General features: G+C 42.9%; 1 protein-coding gene across 1 annotated transcript in view; it reads left to right on the forward strand.

The window, feature by feature from the left end:
• The window catches only part of LOC127626781 (protein phosphatase 1B-like), a 67,256-nt gene continuing 49,167 nt past the window's right edge, over positions 1 to 18,089 (forward strand). The window contains exon 1 of the mRNA XM_052102815.1: positions 1 to 413. The gene's annotated coding sequence lies outside the window, so the exon portion shown is untranslated. The remainder of the gene's footprint in view (positions 414 to 18,089) is intronic.

Below are 18,089 nucleotides of genomic sequence, written 5' to 3' on the forward strand. Positions count from 1 at the left end.
CGCGCGTGTCCCGTTCGTGCGCATACTCAAAGCTCGTGACCCAGTAACAGGAAGCGATTGTATTTATGTATGGAGAATAGAGCTTTTATAGTGCTAGTGGGGTTGTTCCACATTTCTATGAATCCTGTTTTGAATAGAAGACCGCTGTACAGACGCCAGGGCTGGCTATGTTCTTTTTTTTTTTACAGTTATGAGAAAATCAGCTCTACACCTTTCAAGAGTGGTATGCGAACCCCTCCTCCTGCTGTGTCAACAATTCGCTCTGAAAAATTGTCTGACAGGTGAATGCACTGTTTGACTAGTGAGTCTAGAACACTGCTAGAACACTGCGCATCTGAGTTTTCGCTCGTGCATGATTGCGCGTCCATGTTTTTCGAATGGGTGGAGTCAGGGCCAGCGTTGGAGGAGAGAAGGTAGGACCTTAGAGTTGTGTATTTTCAAAATCTGCCGGCCGTTTTGCAAATCACATACCCCACCTTTAATGTCCTGACTATACATTTTGATCAGCTGAATGCCACTTTGGTGAATAAAAGTACCAATTTCTTTCCATAAAAGTACCAATTTCTTTTCATAAAATGCAGGGTTAGTGATAAACTCTGGGATAAGGTTTGCCCATAGTAATTAATCAGCTTTATAAAACAGATAGTTCTGGTCCTGGATGCTGAATGGCCAATAGCCGTGCTTCATTCACTATAAAGCACAACTTTTGCTGCTTCCTAATTATTTTACTATGCCCTTAAAGTGTGTACTTGTTTTAAGATGGAAAAGTGTCTACTTTTTAGTGTGTGGGGGACTATTGTTACATGTATCCTGTCACCGTACACCGACCTGTCAGTCATCCTTTTACAGCTATCATGACATGCATGTTTCTAATTAAATGTTTACTCATTCATTATTCATTATTCTTCATTGCATTTCATATACAATATCCTACAACGCGTCCTACTGTATTGGAGAAAAAACACCACTGAAGATCTGTCTCAGGGTGTTTTGTGTGGAAAGCCACTTATGTTTTGATATAATGATGCTTGCAGTAATGTGTAATTAATCTGTTAAAAAACTATGTAGAATAACGGTAAATGCATGGCAGTGCAGGCCGCCAAATGTTTACCAGAAACTGATATAACAATTGAATGGCATTTAATGACTTTACTTAAAAAAAAAAAAAAAAAAACATTTGAATAAACACATGTCCTTAATATGATTTTTATGTGGTAATCTTTTTAAAAGCAATATAAGCACTTGGGTCTGTGCCATATTGTGAATACTATATTTAATTTCTCAATATAGCACAGCCTCACGTACCTTATTGCTTGAAGGGATAGTTCACCCCAAAATGAAAATTCTCTCATAATTTTCTCACCCTCATGCCATCCCAGATGTGTATGACTTTCTTCGGGCTGAACCAACCGCAATTTTTTAATAGAATATATCAGCTCTGTAGGTCCATACAATGCAATTGAATGGTAGCCAAAAATCGGGATGTCTAAAAAGCACATAAAAGCATCATAAAAGTAATACACTACTCCAGTGGTTAATTTCATATCTTCAGAAGCAATATGATGGGTGAGAAACAGACAAATATTTAAGTCTTTTTTTCACTGTAAGTTCTCCACTCTGCCCAGTAGGTGGCGATACGCATGAAGAATGTGAATCACCAGAAACAAAAGAAGAAGAATGTAGAAGTGAAAGTGGAGATTTATAGCAAAAAATAAATAAAAAATAAATATTGATCGATTTCTCATCCACAGCTAATGTATTGCTCCTGAATATATGGATTTAACCACTGGAGTCGTGTGGATTACTTTTATGCTGCCTTTATGTGCTTTTTGGACCTTTAAATTCTGGATCTACAGAGCTGAGTTATTTAAAAAAAAAAAAACTTAATTTGTGTTCAGCAGAAAAAAGAAATCTGGGATTGCATGAGTGTGAGTAAATTATGAGAGAATTTTCCCTTTTGGGTGAACTATCCCTTTAAGTATATAAAAACAATAGAAGTCTATGGTACTTCTCATTTAATAGCTACAGTAAGTAAAGGCTTTATAAACACACTTAATGTATTAATTAGAATCTAAAAAATGCAACAAGGTCTCTTTGAGGGTTAAATTTAGGTGTAAGGGTATGTGATAGATAGGGGTATACAATTGCTCATCATTAGCTCAGTATAAAACCAATAGAAGTCAAAAGAAAGTCCTCACCATGACAGAAAATCAAGCATGTTTTTATGTACATGATGTCATGAAAGTGCCCCAGTACATGTCAGCCGTTTTCAGTGCAGGTTCTAAATAAGAACCATCTCAAGTCGATGTGGTCTAGAGTTATTGGACAATATCTGCATTTAATCTAAACAACCACACAATTATAGACTAACAACTGAAGAACATAGATTCCCCCTATCTGCTGAGCCTGGCCTTATTTGTGCCCTAAAAGCAGTGACTATTTGCTGACTATTCGGCACATAAAACTTTCATTTGACACATTAATGCTGCCGAGTGAATTAATGTGCTGGGCGCAGGGAGCTGGTTGGCTGAGGCACCCTAACGGACACTGGAAGTGAAAAGCTGTCTCATGCTTGATTGGCCCTCACCTCCCCACCAGCTCACACAACCTGGCAGAGTGAACTCTGACCCTCATCTCTGCCTAACCTGTAGTGACACGGTCAAGGTGACATGGCAGAGTGGAGCTGACTGAGGGAGAGGCTGTGCACTGGTCTGCACCCCAACGTGGTCACATTAAAAGAGTCCAGCAGTAAATAATTCAGACCAAGCAGTCGCAACAATGCATACATGTTGTTATTAGTGTTCCGCTTCAATATTCATAGCTAGGAGTGGGGATGGGCTGCTTGGGACAAGCAAATGGGCAAGAATGGAGAGTAGTGATGCGTTTATGCATGTGTAGTCTATAGTTATGAATGTGTGCGTTAGATTGTGGCTTTATGGTGTCAGGCCATTTTCTTCACAGCCAATGTCACAGTATCACCCCTCTGGCAACCAACCCACTTAAACAAACTGCACTGATATGCTGAAGTATAAAAAATACATTGAAATGAAGATTTCATCAGATACAAAAACGGAATAAAAAATCTTGTATTTTTTTAAATATGAGCAAAGCTTGGTAATGCATTCTAAGCTGTTGACAAGCGGCTTTGTGAAAAGTATAAAACCGTATACAATGTGTTCTTTAACTTAAATATGGAAAGAATTATCTTTTGTATTTTATACAATACAGTACATCTCAGATATAGATTAGGGAGTGTTTTTTTTATGATGAAGCTAGAGATATATCCATGAGTACTATGGACTCATCCCTTCTTAACAGCTTTCGGTACAAGCCCCCAGATACGCAGCAAACAGATCCCTTCATTTTTTGCGTAATTCTCAATCAAACATGCTCTGTGCCATATTTTTTTAATACTGAGTCTCAGCAGATTAATCTGGCTGCTGAACTGAGCATCAGCAGCTGCTCCTTATCCTTATCATCGCTGTAACGACCGGCCAGAATACTGCTGGGACCTGAATTAATAGTTCCACACAATCCCAAGAAACAAATCTCATCCTGCTGCCAGGCCACTTGACTCATGTGTTCCAATGGGCTCTGGATGGCATCAGCAATCTGTAATCGGTCACTAAGCCTCAGTGCTGCTCAGTTAAATTGCTTCTTCAGAGCATTTGGAAAAAAGAGCAAAGCTGGGGTGCACTATATCTCAGACATGTATGTTTTTCTGGTCCAGTAATTAAAATGGGGTACCCTTAAAATTGGTTATCTATGTAAATACCATATACTCATCTTACATGTCATATGTGTAACAAACACACACACACACACACACACACACATTGGCCATCATAACAACATATGAAGTGAGTTATTTACTTTTTTTGACACAGTATCATTCAAAACTGAAGTTTTTCATACATTAAAGGGGTCATATCATACATTTAGTTATTAATCCACATTTTTTAAATACCAAAAACAGTCATAACTTTTTTTTTCTTGACCATTGTATATCCCCTCTCTGAATTAAACAGACTTAAATGTAAGCCAGGGATTTTTGCAGTTTGGTTTTAATAAATGTTCAGGGGAGGAAATTCTGAGTTTTTAGAAGTTACTGTGTTTTCTTTGTGGACCAGAAAAATAATTATTAATCTTGATACAACCCATTAAGAACACTAACATGGAACTATTTCTATATAATCGAACTATTAAAATGTTGTTATTTGTCTATGTCGTGTAAACTAATGTATTCTGGCTGATACAGTGATGTTAATAAATATTTTTTACTTGAGCAAAACCAGTTACTTTAGATGTTACCACATGAATTAACATTTTTAAGGATCACATTTTTTTCAGTGTATGAATCCACACAGTTATAGTCAAAGAATGTGTGGCAATATGTTAGATTTTAAGAACAATAAATGCTCATTTATTTGCATATTTTTTTTTTTTTTACTGTGTCCTAAATAATTGTTCCTCCTATTTACCAATCCTTTAAGTTAGTACTCGGCTGTGTTTACGTGAATGTATGTGCTTCAACAAATGTATGCATGCATTAGGCAGGCATATCATGGTGTATGTGATCAGGGGGAAACAGACTGTAAATATCTGACCTATATGTATATATCCTGGTCTGGAGGAAGTGAAAATGAGAATGTGGCTTTGTGTCTCGTCTCTGCTGCAACATAATCAGGGCCCCAGATTTATGAGCAACCAGATCCCTCCTGAGGCTTAGGGCTGTAAACAACTGGGATCAGGCCACCGATTTAAGAACATGTACCACTTGCACTTGGTACATTTGGTCAAAGAAGATTAGACGACAATTTTTAATTTGTTCCTGAATCCGTTTTACAAGACGATAATGCCTGCACTGTCTTTTTATAGCAGAGGGTCTAATATTCTTATAAGAAGAAGCCAAATCAGGGTTTGAGCAATCAAAGAGATGATGAGAACCGCAAGAGATGAGGATCATGGGAATCACTGGCACTTTACAAATTAAACTGGTGAAAATCAAGAGTCCTTCATCCTCCTGAATTTTTAAGATCAGTGAGGAATGATCACATTTTTGGATGTCTAAGACCTCTTTCTTTATATACATAAATGAAAATGTCCAACACCATCACACACACAGCTTGTAACTTTAAAATTACTTTGATTATTATTATATTATTATTATTGACTATTAAACTTAAAGTAAAATTTCTCTCATAATTTACTCACTTTCATGCCATCCCAGATTCTTTTAGAATATTTCAGCTCTGTAGGTCCTCACAATGCAAGTGAATGGTGACCAAACTTTTCATTTCAAGCAATACAGTCACTTTGGGTGAGAAACAGATCAACATTTCAATACTTTTTACCTATAAATCCCCACTTTCACATTCAGCATGTGAAAGTAAAAGTAGAGATTTATAGGAAAAAGGGACTTATATATTGATACCTTTCTCATCTTAATCCATCTATTTTATCGCTTCTGAAGATATGGATTTAAAGGACAAGTTCACCCAAAAATTATAATTCTCTCATGATTTACTCACCTTTAAGCCACCCAGGATGTGTATGTCTTTCCTTCTTCAGCAGAACTGAAATGAAGACATTCATTGATCGACTGGAGTCGTATTGATTACTTTTATGCTGCCTATATAGTATGCCTTTTGGACCGTCAACAGCCAGCAGCCTCACGGCACCCATTCACTTTCACTGTATGGACAAACAGAGCTGAAATGGGCTTATAAAATCTACATTTCGGTTCTGCTGAAGAAAGAAGGACATACACATCTTGGATGGCGTAAATATTAGTAAATCATGAGAGAATTATCATTTTTGGGTGTACTAATCGTTTAACAACTTGAGACAGATGGATTACTTTTATGCTGCTATATGGGATTTTTGGAGCTTGAAAGGTTTAGTCACTATTCACTTGCATTGTATGGACCTACTGTACATAGCTGAGATATTCTTATCTTAATGGTTCTGTAGAAGACAGTCATACACATCTGGGATGGCATGAGGGTGAGTAAATGATGAGAGAATTTTCCATTTTTGTGGGGTGAACAATCCCTTTAAGTTTTAAATTTTTGTGGATTATTTAAAAAAAAAAAAAAAATGTGTTAGGTACTCTGCTCAGCTCTCTGTTTGTAAACAATGTATAAAGGCATAGACAAACAGTATGCGCTGAAGAAGTCAAGCTTTAGTCAGTGCAACCCTGTCCTTATACACCCATGGTGGCTTATCTTGTAATCTTGAATCTCTGATCAATGCAGACAGAATTATTCAGGCCTGGCATGTATTTAAATGTCGCAAATCTCTCAGGGACCTTTTCCAAGCTTTGCCCTCTGTCTCAAAAACATCTTCTTATTCTGCGTGAGCAGGAGCTGACATCCGATGAGTTTTTCATTAATAAGATTGGACTTAATCGCACTATAAACAGAAATAACAAAAAACAATGATAATCATATTTCAGCAAGGATAAGGCAAGGAGAATAATCTTGGTGTGACACAAATGTAATCCCAGCTCTAGCACATTGTCTATGAACATCTAAAGCCCACATGAACACACAAAACCCTCTAAATACTATTCATTAATATGTAAAATTAGGTTTCATTAATATGTAAATATTTGTTTAAAATTAAATAGTGCACTGTATCCTTAATTAGTCCCATGCAGAATGAAATGGGGAAAAAAACATTATAGCCAAATTCTGCTCTTTATAAAATGTTTATTGAGCCATCTGATAAAATAATTTATGAGGTCTGAAAGAAAAACTGTATTCAAATTTCAAATGAAATAAAAGACCTCAGTCTGGCGAATCTTATTGCAAGCTGTAATATAATATTATTAGGAATGTTTTTAACCAGTGCCTGGCAACCAAATAATGATGTTTAACCTTGCCATCTTACATCAGACATGAAGCTGACAAAGACATGATTGCAGCTCCAATGCAGATTTACAGTTTGGGTTAAATTTGAAAGGAGAGAGCCTTAAAAGCTTTTACTTTTGGTTCTCACTGAGACTAAATGAGTAGATGACAGAGACATGACATTATAAATGGCAAATCATCCCTGTCAATTTAAATCATTCAGTTTGTACTTTTTTTCTCTGTGGGGGGTAATTCTACACTTACATTATATAGCAAACACAGATTCTGATCTTTCTGAACATATGGATAATTTTCTCATATCATATATGTATGTAACACTGTGTATTTGTGTACATGTCAAGCAGAATGTTTGTATATATCTGTATGGTGAAGTTCCCATCAACCCAAGCAAATCCTTGAATGATGATGAGATTATGATGGAGATCATTTGCATCGAGCTGTAACAGGCACTGTGTTAGGGTGCGGAGTGGCACACTTTCTTGCTGTTCCATTCCCATCTATTATGCAAATGAAGCACGACTTCTTTCTCCTGTCAGAACAATGAGAGCGGGAAAAGAGGGGGGCATCATTATGCTGGGATTTCAAGCTCTTTCTTTTGTTTATTTTTTGGCACAGTGTCGCTCTATCAGAGAGTCATTAGATAGTAAAGTAGGACATGCCAGAGCTGTAGTGCTGAGGAAGATGAGCGGAGGGAGCGGGTCTGCTGGAGCTCTGCCCAGGTGGTTGAGTGGATGGTTAGAGATCACTTAATTAGCACATGTAGAATTCCATTTAAATTGGTGCCGACATTGTCAAAGAGAGCAGCATCGAACGGTCTGTACACAACCTTCTGAGCTGAGAGGGTGACAGTGTGGGTTTCTGACGTCTGGAGGTGGAGGAAATGGTGGTGGAACAGGCTATTAACCCCTCAGCCTGTGGGTTCACATGCCGCTGCGGCCTGAACTCCTCAGTGTCAGCACATAAACCCCCACACACAAATACACCCAGTGAGGCACATTAAACAAGGGTGACAGGTCTGCTGGTCGGCAACCAGGCTAATGGCTATGTCGCCTGAGAACGTAACGCTTTGGCTTTATGCGGAGTGTGTGAAATGCTCAAAACATTCTCCAATTACTGTCTGACTGAGTCGCAGTCACACTGAAGTGTTAAGACTGCTGAGCAGTGGGATGCTGGAGGCAAGAACAGAAAGGAAATGCACAGAGAGATTAGCAGGGTATATGGTAATTTATCTGCTTTTCGTGTAGCCTACTATTAAAATTGAATTACGCTTTTTCACTGCAGTTGGTTCATTCTGTGAAATCTTAGCCTTTTCTATTTTAAAAAGCTGATTTTCTAAGTAGGCCTACATTTTTTTTTTTAACTATATATCTTATTCTATTCTAGACAATAAAGTCTTTAAATGTCAATAAAATGCACTGTGCCATCTCAAGCTACACGTTTTATTTTTAATATAACTTGGGATATAGCTTTGCCATTAAAAAAGTTACAGGGTTGGCAAACCTAACAAAACATAAGATGAAATGATTTAAAAGAGGAGACACTTACTTATACTTGAAGAGTTCACATCTTGAGAGGACAATGATGTCATTATGTTATTATTTATTTATTAAATTGTACGTTATTTTAAAAACGATGGTAACTGACACATTACTTGGGAACAACTTTAAGTCTTTACAAATATTTATTATGTCAACTTAAATATGAAATATATTCACCAAGAATAAATAGCTTTTTCTTATCTTTTTTTTTATTTTATTTTTTTTTATTTTTTTTTAGCAATATGTGCATATTTACCAATGAGAAGATGGACACGGGGCTGGGAACTGACCAAAAGGTATCCTCAAGAAAGATGATGAAAAAAAAAACACTTAAAAGTAAAGTTAAAGCCTTTGATCACACGTTATTGAGGAACACAAAATGCACCTATTTTGCAGAATGACCAATTTCCTTGTACATTAGTTGTCAATGATTCACTGAATTATTTGTTTCATTAATTCAATAAAGAAAGATTAAATTAACTTAGTAAAAACTCTCAGATGAGAACAGTGCCTCCCCAATAATGGCTGCTATTTAGACATTCTACAGCAGGGGGCAGAAGAGAACAAAAAAACCTATAACAAACTTGAACTCAAAAAGGGCTTCACATCATATTGGCAGCAAGGAACAGCTGACAGAAAGCATTAATATGGTTGCATCCCAATTTACATACTTCTATGTACCAAAAAGCCTTGCTTTATATTGCTGGTAATGGGAAAGTAAACTTTGAGTAGGCCACCACCACATAATATTGTTTCCTCCACTGTTTGCTTTTAAATGTAAAAGTATTTAGCTAAATTCATTAGCCTACCTCTACATTTTAGTTTCCTCAAACTTTTAGTTTCAGTTTTTCACAATTGAAAAACTCTTCTTGTTCCTTTGCAAAGAAGCTATGGGCAATATTAGATGCACACTTTGAAAATCTACACTGAATAAAGGGAAAATATTAAACCAGTACACTTAAAATCAAATTAATAAATGTATGCTTGAAATTAGAACATTATTATATTGCATAAGGTTCAATGCAGTCATCAAAAAGTGATGTGATCACATTGCTATTAAATATAACAATGGATTCTTACTTCGGATGGTGTTCACTCAACGTAATGTTTACTAGTTGCTTAATTAACATATTTAAAAGGACCTAATGCAACACAATAGTTTAGTATTTAGTATCAACTTAATTTAATTGTGTATAACCCATCTACGTTTACTTAATCCAATTGTGTAATATGAATAATATGTGTTGCATCAATGTATTGCTGAAACCGGGCAGATGATTTTCAGTTCCCAGAATGCTTTGCATGGGACTGGATAAGGAGAGAGCATTTTATAATTAAGTGTAATTTTAATGTATTTCTACGCAAAATGAAATAAGTAGGAGATTTGTTAGTGTTAGAGGTTATGTGATGTTTAATTTTTCTTGGGAGGTAACCACTATGGAGAAGAGTGGAGCTAATTGTTAGGTTGAGTACATTGCTTGTGTAAAATCTGTGTGTATTTCACATCTCAAGAACCAAATGTTAAAGGATCATCAGTATTGTCAGTGAATAAGGATGTAACCCGACACACACACACACAAGTAGAGACAGTCACAATGAGGAAAAACTGCTTTATTGTAAATAAAAGCAGTCCGGGCAAAAGTACAAACAAGGGGGCAAATCCAAGGAGGGAGGTGAACGAGAGCGGGGAAAACAGTTAACAACTAGGGCGAGGAACACGACGAGACTAGCGGGAACAAAGACAGGGGGACGAGAGGAATGGGGAGTTGGCAAGCTAACAAGTGACGACTAGGGGCAAAACTAGACGGGACTAGCGGGGGCAAAGGTACGGGAACCAAACATACAGGAATCTAAATACAATACAATAACCAACCGGAAACAAACAGAAGGATGGTGTATTTATAGGGGCGAGTGCAGGTGCAAACAATGACAGGTGATTGGGACTGTGGCAGGTGTAACTAATGTGTGGGGATAGGAAGCGCGTGAGAACAAGAGTCATAATGTTCTGGCTGATGAGCCGAGTGCGCCAGAGGGGGGAGATCGTTTATGAGCGAGAGCTCGTAAAAGCAAAACCGGGCGTGGAAGCCCGATGGAGGAAAAAGAGCGTACGAGCTCAAGGGGGAGCGAGGGAGCGGGAAGCGAGCACGCTCGCGGAGTGCATGTGTGCGTGCTCGAGGAAGCGGAGATGGGGCAGAGGGGCGGGGTTCGTGACAGTACTCCCCCCTCTGAATAGGACGGCTCCTGACGGCCGCGCTCGGCTGCGAGGAGCGCGAGGGAACAGAACGAGCGTGTGAGCTCGGGGGGACAGAACGAGCGTGTGAGCTCGAGGGGAACAGAACGAGCGTGTGATCTCGCGGGGAACAGAACGAGAGTGTGATCTCGCGGGGAACAGAACGAGAGTGTGATCTCGCGGGGAACAGAACGAGAGTGTGATCTCGCGGGGAACAGAACGAGCGTGTGATCTCACGGGGAACAGAACGAGCGTGTGATCTCACGGGGGACAGAACGAGAGTGTGATCTCGCGGAGAACAGAAGGCACCAAAAGGGAAATGAAACAGTCCATGGGGGTCAATGGGCAGTTCAAGACAAGGTCAGGGGGAACATAGTGGACAGGCGGGTGGTCGGGAGGTCCAGGGGGCAGCCATAGGGCAGAGACTGGGTCAGGAGGTCTGGAAGGCGACTGGAGGACAGGGACTGGGTCCGGGGGTCTGGAAGGTGACCACAGGACAGGAATAGGGTCCGGAGGCCAGGGAAGAGGCCACAGGACAGGTAGAGGGTCAGGAAGTCCGGGCTGAGCCGTGAAAGGCGGAGTCGTCAGAGGCAGCCCCGTAGTTGGCTCTGGAGGTGGAGCCGACGGAGGCTTTAGGGGCGAAGGCCTGGAAGGCTCTGGAGGTGGAGCCGAAGGAGGCTTTAGGGGCGAAGGCCTGGAAGGCTCAGGAAGTGGAGCCCATGGAGGTGGCGCCGTAGGAGGCTCCAGAGGTGAGGTCCTGGAAGGCTCTGGAGGCAGAGCCGAGGGAGGTGACGCCGTGGGAGGTGGCGCCGTAGAAGGCTCCAGGAGCGAAGCCCGGGTAGGCTCTGGAGGCGGAGCCGGGGGAGGTGGCGCCGTTGGAGGCTTGGGAGGCGGAGCCGCAGGAGGCTCGGGAGGCGAATCTCTAGAAGGCTCTGGCGTCTTAGGGAGCAGAGCCGTAGGAGGCTCGGGAGGCAAATCTCTAGAAGGCTCTGGAGTCTTAGGGAGCAGAGCCATAGGAGGCTCGGGTGGTGGAGCCGTGGAAGGCTCGAGAGGCGGAGCCCTAGGAAGCTCTGGAGTCTTTGGGAGCAGAGCCATGAGAGGCTCGGGGGGTGGAGCCGTAGGAGGCTCTGGAGGGGGAGCCGTAGGAGGCTCGGGAGGCAGAGCCATAGGAGCCTCTAGTGGCCGAGCCCTGGGAGGCTCGAGAGGCTTGAGGGGGGGAGCCTTGAAAGACTCGAGAGACGAAGCCCTGAGAGGCTTGAGAGGAGGAGGAGGAGCCCTGAAAGACTCGAGAGACGAAGCCCTGAGAGGCTTGAGAGGGGGAGGAGCCCTGAGAGACTCGAGGGGCGGAGCCCTGAGAGGCGTAGGAGCCCTGAGAGACTCGAGAGGCGAAGCCGTAAGAGGCTTGAGGGGTGGAGTCATGAAAGACTCGAGAGGCGAAGCCGTGAGAGGCTTGAGGGGTGGAGCCATGAAAGACTCGAGGGGCGGAGCCCTGAGAGGCGGAGGAGCCCTGAGAGACTCGAGAGGCGAAGCCGTAAGAGGCTTGAGGGATGGAGCCCTGAAAGACTCGAGAGGCGAAGCCGTGAGAGGCTTGAGGGGTGGAGCCGTGAAAGACTCGAGGGATGGAGCCCTGAAAGACTCGAGAGGCGAAGCCGTGAGAGGCTTGAGGGGTGGAGCCGTGAAAGACTCGAGGGATGGAGCCCTGAGGGACTTGAGGGGTAGAGCTCTGGGAGGCTCGTGAGGAGGAGCCCTAGGAGGCTCGTGAGGAGGGGCCCTCGGAGGCTCGAGAGGAGGAGCCCTGGGAGGCTCGAGAGGAGGAGCCCTGGGAGGCTCGTGAGGAGGAGCCCTGGGAGGCTCGTGAGGAGGAGCCCGGGAGGGCTCTGAGGGGCGAGCAGAGGCTGACAGAGCCGTGGAAGACTCTGAGGGCGGAGCAGAACCCGGCAGAGCCGTGGAGGACTCTGAGGGCGGAGCAGAACCCGGCAGAGTCGTGGAAGACTCTGAGGGCGGAGCAGAACCCGGCAGAGCCGTGGAAGACTCTGAGGGCACCTCTGCGGTCTTGAGCACAAGACGAGACTGGGGAGAAGGGGCCCTCTTCCTTCTCTTACGTCTTCGGCCAACGGGGGACGTGGCCATGGGGACGGTCGAGGCTACAGGCGCTGGCTCTGGGGCGGTCGAGGCTACAGGCACTGGCTCGCTGACCGTGGCAGGCATGGGCGCTGGCTCGTTGGCCGTGGCGGGCATGGGCGCTGGCTCGTTGGCTGTGGCGGGCATGGGCGCTGGCTCGTTGGCCGTGGCGGGCATGGGCGCTGGCTCGTTGGCCGTGGCGGGCATGGGCGTTGACTCGCTGGCCGTGGCGGGCATGGGCGTTGACTCGCTGGCCGTGCCAGGCTTCGAGGCTGGGGCCTTAACAGGCCTCGGGACTGGGGCCGTGTCAGGCTTGGGGACTAGGGCCGTGTCAGGCTTGGGGACTAGGGCCGTGTCAGGCTTCAAGACGGGGGCCGTGGTAGGCTTCAAGACGGGGACCGTGGTAGGCTTCAAGACGGGGGCCGTGGTAGGCTTCAAGACGGGGGCCGTGGTAGGCTTCAAGACGGGGGCCGTGGTAGGCTTCAAAACGGGGGCCGTGGTAGGCTTTGAGAGGGGGGTCTTGGTGTGGAGCGCTGGTTCAGTGTCTGCCTCCCCCACAGTAAACGAGGAACCAACGCACAGCAGGGCGAGGTCAATAAACTGAGCCAGGTTGAGAGAGCATCGACCACCAGGCATGTATGATGAGGCTGGCTCATTCAGTCCATCCTGAAAAATGTCTTTCAGAACCACCTCATCAAAATTCACCTGGTTGGCCAGGGCACAAAAATCAGTGACATAAACCTCCAAGGGTTGACTCCCCTGACGCAACACCAATAGTCGGGCCGCTGGCTCCATAATGTCAAGGGCGGGGTTATGCGTTACATAACCGCTGCCTCGCAAAAAAACCCCTTGGTCAGCGCCGGAAGAGCCAAAAAACCTCTCGGGGGGTGGAGAGTTCACGGCACTCAAATATGCAGGGGAAGCATAAACGGGCTCAGGGGCAGACACAGGTGACGCAGGGTGACAAAAATCAAAATTTGCACGCACCTGCTGGCCCTGGGCTGTGAGCGCGCGTTCATGCTTCCACACCGTAGCTCCTCGCGCTGAATGTGACGTATTCCTCCGCTCTAGTGAGCCGCGCGAATCCTCAGCGCGACGCATTGTGACTGTCTACGGTGAGGTTGGTTATTCTGTAACCCGACACACACACACACAAGTAGAGACAGTCACAATGAGGAAAAACTGCTTTATTGTAAATAAAAGCAGTCCGGGCAAAAGTACAAACAAGGGGGCAAATCCAAGGAGGGAGGTGAACGAGAGCGGGGAAAACAGTTAACAACTAGGGCGAGGAACACGACGAGACTAGCGGGAACGAAGACAGGGGACGAGAGGAATGGGGAGTTGGCAAGCTAACAAGTGACGAGTAGGGGCAAAACTAGACGGGACTAGCGGGGGCAAAACTAGACGGGACTAGCAGGGGCAAAGGTACGGGAACCAAACATACAGGAATCTAAATACAATACAATAACCAACCGGAAACAAACGGAAGGATGGTGTATTTATAGGGGTGAGTGCAGGTGCAAACAATGACAGGTGATTGGGACTCTGGCAGGTGTAACTAATGTGTGGGGATAGGAAGCGCGTGAGAACAAGAGTCATAATGTTCTGGCTGATGAGCCGAGTGCGCCAGAGGGGGGAGATCGTTTATGAGCGAGAGCTCGTAAAAGCAAAACCGGGCATGGAAGCCCGATGGAGGAAAAAGAGCGTACGAGCTCAAGGGGGAGCGAGGGAGCGGGAAGCGAGCACGCTCGCGGAGTGCATGTGTGCGTGCTCGAGGAAGCGGAGATGGGGCAGAGGGGCGGGGTTCGTGACAAAGGATCTGTAAACTCTTACCATACTTGATAAAAAAGTACAAAAAGATCTACATAATATACTAATTTGTTATTTTGTTATTTGAGTTATTTGAACAAATCAAATTTAAGTTAGGTTAGGTTAACTCAATTAATTTAGGTTTTCGCTACACAAAGTATTTAAGTAGCATACATTTTAAAATCAGATCAAATAAACACATCTTCATTGTGTGGAACCAATGTCCACAATTGAATTAAGTTTTGGATCAAAGGGGGGTAACATTTTTACAAGGCCTTTTTTTGCATGACATCTGTCATATTGTAGTATGTGATTTGGGAGAAATAAATTTTCATCTCACTATTTAGGATGGACAATATGCATATTAGAATGTGGCCCAGCCTCTGAAAGACAAAGTGATAAAACAGGACAAATTGGCAGGAGGTACATTATAATTTAAGGCATTTTTGTCATCAGCATGTCACATGGCAGCATTTTTATTTACAAACCAAAATTAATTTATAGATTTGTGGGTGAGTGCTACCAGAATACATGCACATATTACAGACGAACGGCATCAGTGATACACACCGATTGATGGGTGGTGGCACTATTTAATTCTTTCTTCGACACCATTGTTCCATCTCAGGCATTAAATGACAACAGTCAACCCAGTGAGTCAAGGGTAAAATATGTTTATCATACAAGCCTCAGGGAGACTGGAGATGCCATAGGATAAGGAGTGATCAACCGTATGCTTATCACATCATTGGTCCACTGATTCACACCATTAAGTGCCTCGGGCCCCACAAGCACACCCAGAGCCTTGCCTAAAGTCAACCCCATGAGACATTTTAGTCTGGACAGTGGTACATAAGGGCCCTGGGCCTTTGTAGCGCAAACTCTTATGCATATGCAACAGTCTATGGCCTATGGCTTGAACCACCTCTGGTGGAACATTTTAATGCCATTTTGTGAACCATGGTTCAAGCAACTGATCAAGGAACACTGTTTGTCATACTCTGTTTCAGTACTTCAGGGAGAGAGAAGCTTGCTAAATACTGACCTTTGCTATTTTTCAGTTTTGCAGTCTGAATATTCACCCTATGCTGAATAAAAGATGAATTTGCTTTTATACTCTATGTCTATGGTGCCACTAAAATGTCTGGGGAGAAACGGGATCTGGGAAGGATGTGAATTAAGTTGAACCAGAAGTTCTATGGAACATGCATGACTGAACTCCTTCCTCTCACTCTCACTTCCTCCTTGATGCCAGGGGAGGAGCTAGGGGGTTGCCAGTGGTGGCCATGGCCACCTTGGACCACAATTGTCATTTTATTTAAATTTCTAAACCAACAACCACCATCACCATTTGGAAAAAAGGCAGGCAGGGAAGTGTAGACTTTCTGTGTGCATGCTCTGTGTCACAAGCAATGATACCATCTAGGCAGCCTGACAGACTGCAGCAGCAGAGAGCCTCCAGCCTGCATTGCTCACTCATTTGATGGCTTATCAAAATGCAGTTACCTCTTATGGTCTCCAAGCAATGGCTGCCAACACAACCTGTGGGAAGAGAAATTATAAAAACAAAACGACCCACATGCTCAATATTTAATGCTGTGTGGGACAGCATGCTTAATGTGAAGTGAATCCCCTCAAAGGGCTCAAAAATCACAAAGAATTAAAATCACTCTTTATTTATCCTGGAAAAGTGGGGATTGAAGAGAAAGATAGTGAGAAGGAGACAGAAAAAGAGATAGTAGGGATAAATTGAGTGGTGTTTGTGAGGTAATGCAAATGGAGATAATGAGTTAAGCACAAGATGGATCTTTCAAGAGTCTAAGGTCCTTGTATTATAGAAAACCGAAGAGCTGGCAAAGAGATGAACTCATTCATATTGACAAAAGTCAGCAAAGAGGTTGAATGTCCATACATCTTGTGCCATCTCCTCCGTATATATATATACACACACACACACACACACACACACACACAAACACATACACACACACACCCATGCATAATTAACCATGCATACTAGATGTCTTAATGCAGACATTCACAAATATTTAAACATGATGTTGCTTCCAGGCAAAACCGCCCAGTCAGCAACAGCTGCATGATGTCATCAGTAATAATGATCTAACTCTGCCTCAGAGCAGCACTTCCTCAAGAATGCACATAATGGGAGTGTTGGAATGTGCGCTTACCATCATCTTGCCATTTTTAAGCTTTGGGTAACTGGGCAGTTTCACCTTGTGTAAAATTACAGTGTAACCTTGTAATGTTTAACAGGGTTCCACTTCCCACACATTTTGACCTTTACATTTCCGTGACTTTTCTAGTAATTCTATTTGTGATTACTGGATAAGGATTTAACAAGTTGCTGTTTGATTTCATGTTTACTAATTTTTAAAGCTGAAGTTTGCTAGATAGAAAGAACTATACGTAAGCCATTTGTAGGTTAATTTTCTAGAACCTGTAAACACTGTCTTTGTGGCGTTAAAAAAATTCCTCTCCCTGCATTTGAAACTGAGTACTGTCACAGTGTGTACTTTATTTGAAGAAGGACTAACTTATTGATCAGTAAAACAGTACGTTATTTAGGTATGTATGTGAGTAGTACAAATAGATTTCAAACATACATAGGGCTCTATTTTCATGAGTGTGTATGAGTGCTACGTACAGTGCTTGGACCACAGTGCTACGAGCTACGACCGTGAGCAAGTGCAATTTTTGTGCCTGCGTAAAATGCAAGTGGGTTTGGGTGGGAGTGTTTGCGGTCAAATAACTACAGGTTTGTTTTACTGTGCACGCTGATCTTTTTGCCACCACTTCAGTCTGTGATGTCGGCGATCACGAGCCAAATTATTGGTGTCAAATTATTACATTTGGTGCTTTAAGGAATATTATGGGTTCAATACAAGTTAATCTCAATCGACAGCATTTATAGCATCATATTGATTTCCACAACAATTCATTTCGATTTGTCCCTCTGTTAATTAAAAATAAAATAAAAATTGGCAAAAATAAATGCTACAGTGAGGCACTTACATTGGAGTGAGTGGAGGCCAAATCCATAAACGTTAAAATACCAACCCGATCTCATGAAACTTTGTACATAATTTACGAGTTGGCAATTTCGTATGGTCATGCACGATGTTGTTCGCATAAACCCGGATGTCTAATGCGGAAATAAGTGCGATGCGTTAAGGACATACTTATTATTATTAAGCCCTTACCCAAACCCCTTATCTAAACTTAACCAATCAGTAGAGTGTGTAAACATGATAGGAAGCTGTTGTGTGTGACAGACGCAAGTAATTGTCTGGAAATTGGATGGAAACGATGTCCAGTAATGTCATTGGCTGTAGTGAAAGTCATTGGAATTAAAATGAGTGCAATCGCACAATATCATACGAATTAACCAAATTTAGAAAAGTTGTATGAATTCTGATGATTTCGCCGTAGGGTGTTGTAAAATACTCACTGTTTCAAAAGTATAGCCACAAGACATAAGCAATTTGTGTTAACATG

Source organism: Xyrauchen texanus, chromosome 33 (genome assembly GCF_025860055.1).
Source record: "Xyrauchen texanus isolate HMW12.3.18 chromosome 33, RBS_HiC_50CHRs, whole genome shotgun sequence".
Taxonomy (NCBI): domain Eukaryota; kingdom Metazoa; phylum Chordata; class Actinopteri; order Cypriniformes; family Catostomidae; genus Xyrauchen; species Xyrauchen texanus.